The sequence below is a fragment of the Pongo abelii genome, chromosome 22, assembly GCF_028885655.2.
Source record: "Pongo abelii isolate AG06213 chromosome 22, NHGRI_mPonAbe1-v2.0_pri, whole genome shotgun sequence".
NCBI classification, from domain to species: domain Eukaryota; kingdom Metazoa; phylum Chordata; class Mammalia; order Primates; family Hominidae; genus Pongo; species Pongo abelii.
This window is the reverse complement of record NC_072007.2, coordinates 55,691,812-55,696,094: the sequence shown is the minus strand read 5'-3', so window position 1 is coordinate 55,696,094 and position 4,283 is coordinate 55,691,812. Positions and strand designations below refer to the sequence as shown.

General features: G+C 48.4%; 1 long non-coding RNA gene across 1 annotated transcript; it reads left to right on the top strand.

The window, feature by feature from the left end:
- The first annotated feature begins 2,771 nt into the window (after positions 1 to 2,771).
- LOC103888915 (putative uncharacterized protein encoded by LINC00205) lies at positions 2,772 to 4,019 on the top strand. Its single transcript, XR_010138814.1, has 2 exons — positions 2,772 to 2,955; positions 3,513 to 4,019. It is a non-coding gene; the product is annotated as a putative uncharacterized protein encoded by LINC00205 (long non-coding RNA).
- The last annotated feature ends 264 nt before the right edge of the window (positions 4,020 to 4,283 follow it).

The following is a 4,283-nucleotide window of genomic DNA, read 5'->3' as shown; positions in this document are numbered from 1 at the left end:
TTTAGGAACCTGTCCCCTGAAGGCCAACGGCTCAGTTCAAATTCCTTCTTCGCCCCCATGGCTGGTGACCTTAGGCAGACTACTTAAACTCTCAGCCTCTTCATCTGTCAGATGGACATGAAAGCAATACCTAGTTCACAGGGATGACTTCCAGGTTAAAGACTTAACTCACGTAAAATATATAGAATTGTGTTTGTTGCATAGGAAGAACTTGATACAGGTGAATTTTTACTAAGAATTACTATTATTTCCAGGCACAGAAAAAGACAAAAGTATCACAATTCATTCTGTAATATATAGTTGTATGAGCCCATTCTCACATTGCTATAGAGAAATACCTGAGACTGGGTAATTTATAAGGAAAAGAGGTTTAACTGGCTCATGGTTCTGCAGGCTGTATGGGAAGCATGATGCTGACCTCTGCTCAGCTTCGTGGCGGCCTCAGGAAACCTTCAATCGTGGCAGAAGGCGAAAGGGGAGCTGGTGCGTCTTACGTGGCCAGAGCAAAAGCAGGAGGGTCAGGGAGGTGCCACACACATTTAAACGACCAGCTCTCACGAGAGCTCACTATTGCGAGAACAGCAGCAAGAGGAAGATGCTAAACCATTCATGAGAAATTCACTCCCATGATCCAATCATCTCCCACCAGACCTCACCTCCAACATCGGGGATCGGGGGCTACAGTTCAACATCAGATTTGGGTGGGGACACAGATCCAAACCATTTCAACAGTTAACCAAAAACCTGAGCAACTAATGGCAAGAATAACACACACACATCTACACAAAATGATGCTGACATATTATTTATAATAGGGATGTAACTACCCAAAAATAAAAGTATTAACAAACAGAATCCAATCCATCAGGAGCAAGTAAAGTCTATCTCCGGAAAGCAAAGATGGTTCAACATTAGAGAATCTGTTAGTACAACTCACTACATGAAGAGACTGAAAAAGGGAAACTTTGGGCATCTCAAAAGATAGGCCCCTAACAAGCATCTGGTAAATTTAATACTTAGTCCTAATTTTAAAGCACACACAACCACAAGATATTCAGAAAGCTAAAAATAGTCAGAAACTTCCTTAACCTGTAACAAACGTATTTAATACATGAGAACAGATATTAGCAAACTTTTCTGCAAAGGCTCAGATCGTGAATATTCTAGGTTTTTCAGGCAATACTGCCTCTGTCTGGACTATTTAACATTACTGCTGTGGCGTGAAAGTAGCCATCAGACAATATGTAGAAGAATGGGCGATAACTGTGTTCCAATAAAACTTTATTTACAAGAAGAGACCATTGGCTGGATTTGGCCCCCCGGCCACCAGTTTGGAAACCCCTGCATTAGAATCATTTGCATTAGTCAGAAACAAGAGAAAGATGCTTGATTTTATACTGGAGTCCTGGCCAACATGCTAATATATACAAAGTATAAATATTAGAAAGGCAGAGACACAACTATAATTATTTGCATAATTATATGACTGTTTACCTAAAAAGTTCAAAATAATGAATGGACAAACTATTACAAGTGACCAAGTGTAACATCAATATACATCAATCAACAGTGTTTATTAAAACAGCAATACAGAATTACAACATTTTATGGGAAAGTGTCCCACTCATTATAACAAAAACTGTGGATTTCATAAAAATCCATAAAATACTCAAGAACAAACCAAGAAATGAGCACATCGGACATCAAAGAAATCTTAAAAATTTTGCCAAAGCTCTAAATTCGTTGAGAGCTGGAATCCATTTTCAAGTAGTAGGACTCTAAGTCACATGAATGTCAGTTTTCCAAACTGTCCCCATAAACTCCGTGCATCCCTTAAAACTCCCACAGGACTGCTGTGGGTCTTGACACTGCTTCTAAACTTGACATGGGGGAGGAAACGTGTAGGACCCGCTGAGGAATGCTTCTGAACGGCCTCGGGGAGGGAGCCTGCTGTAAAGCTGCCACAGTTAATGCCAGTGCTACTGTGCAGAAACAGAACTCAGCCTGTGAGTCAGGACTGAGACAGCAGAGACAGCAAGTATTTACGGGAATTTTGTTTACGATGATGGTAGCATTTCATGTCAGTTGGTGAAGAAAAGATTCCTTTTTCAATAAATGATGTGACAACTGGCTAGGTATTTGAAAAAGAAAATGTTAGACCCGTATCTCACACAACCCCAAACAAAATTCCGGCGGATTAAAGGGCTAACCATTTGTGATGGAGTGAATGCTGATGTGTCCCCCAAATTCCTGTGTTGAAGCCTCATCCCCAGTGACACGGTATCAGGAGAGGGAGCCTTGGGAAGGTGGTTACGTTAGCCAGGAATCCCACCCTCACCAGGAACCTGACCATGCGACATGGTGATCCAAGACTCCCAACCTCCAGAACTGTGGGAAGTAAGTTTCTGCTGTTTAAGCCCCGCAGTCTATGTTATTTTGTTCTCAGCCCCAGCTGATGAGAACGCCATTAGAACATCAGAAGCCACAGCCATAAAAGGACAGACGAGATGCTGAAGTTTGTTTTAACCATCTTGCCATAAGAAATACCCTATAAGTCACACCTGAGACTCAGGCGTCCTAAGAAAGGGGGGTGTGGACACTCCCCTCAGCACCTCTTGTGGCCGGGCTGGGTGACAGGCACACAGGAACTCATGGCACTCACCTCATAACTATTGTTCACATTAAACATGCACCAAAATTTACAATAGAACACCATCGACAAAGCTAAAAGGCAGGCAATGGATGGAAGAAACCATTTCCAAACTACCAACATGGTGTCTCAACAGGAAAAGACTAACTACTGGGCAAAAGATGCGGTTAAACAAGTCACAGAAGAACCCACAGGTCCCGCTCCTGCAGAAGCTGGCGACTCTGCCGACGCCGTCAGCGTGATGCGGAGGGGTCTCCTCCCCACACCCCCAGCTCCCCGCATCCTCCTCTGTGGGCCCGAAGTGGGTGTGTAGTGATTCATCCACACCTCCGTCTGCTCCTGAGAGCAGCGCCCTTCACATCTGCGTCCTGGCCCCACTAAACGCAGGACACGGAGGCCCTCGCAAATTTCTCGAACGAATGAACGAATGAAGGTCGTTTTCAAGACCTCTGGCCCTTCTCCTCTTAGAATCTCTAAATCTCACACTTGCACTTGCTCTGGAGGGGATGAAACAGACACTGCCAGGGCCAGGAGGTTTACGATGTTTATGCTGAGGCCCAGGGAGCTATGCGGGCTCAGGATCCATGTGGATTTGTTACCCTGAACTCTGGTCAGGGCCTGCTCGTGAATCAGCAAAACCTCCGGCTGTGCTTCATTCCAGGGATGAAACCCAGCAGCCCCGTCCCCGTCTGCATTTCCGCTGATGCTATCATTGGAGAGGGAGACAAGGAGTCCTTGAAACCAGCCCTCTAAACATAAATAAGCAGCCGGGTTCAGAGAGGCACATGACGCACTCTTCACCTCTGCCAGTGTTTCCATCCCAGAAAGTCCTGCGGGACAGATTCTCACAGTCCCCAGTGAGCCCCGTCCGTGACCCCTGCTCGCCCCCCACGTTTCCCAGATGACGGCAGCTGGAGAGCCTTCCTCCAACAGTGGCCCCAGGCCACGGAGAGGCGACCCCGCAGAGAGCGGATGTTTGTGAAGCTCCTCTTGGAGGGAAAGCTGCCCCCAACGCTGAACACTCCCGTCTCCAGGCACAGACAGGGGAGCGGTCACGGGCCGGTCGGTCCCTTTTACAGCCAGAATCGGAGGCTGAGAACATTTTTTAATGATTTCTGAACCACCGAGTGCTTGTGGGTGGCTCCGTCTCTGTTTTCATTCCCTGAGACGTGGCACTTTCTCTCCTGGAGCCCCGTGTTGGGGGCGCTTCAACCGCAAGCCTTGCCTCCCTCCCACAGTGCTGAGGAAGGACAGGCCCTCCCTTCCCCAGGAAAGCTCAGGCTGGAGAAGCCCAGGTGTGGGGGGAAGTTCTGAGCTGGCATCGTCACCCCCGGGTCTAGTATCCCTGCAGAGTGGACCCTGGCCCTGAGCCCAGGCTGTGCCTCCTCCACGTGCAGCCGCTGGGATGTGTCCAGGGCAGGACAGGAGGCAGGTGCCCAGGTGCTCCCCTAGGCAGAAGGCTCGGGTTCTGTTTCAGGGCAGGTGGGCTGGCGTGGCCCTTGGGAGCACAGAGCCCTGACTGTAGCCCCCCAGATCCCCACAGGCGCCGGCCAGTCTTACTCAGGAGGGCAGGCCCTGCTGTGCTGCAGGTCCCCCAGGGCGCTGGTCCCCCCCACCCCATGCTGACCACACG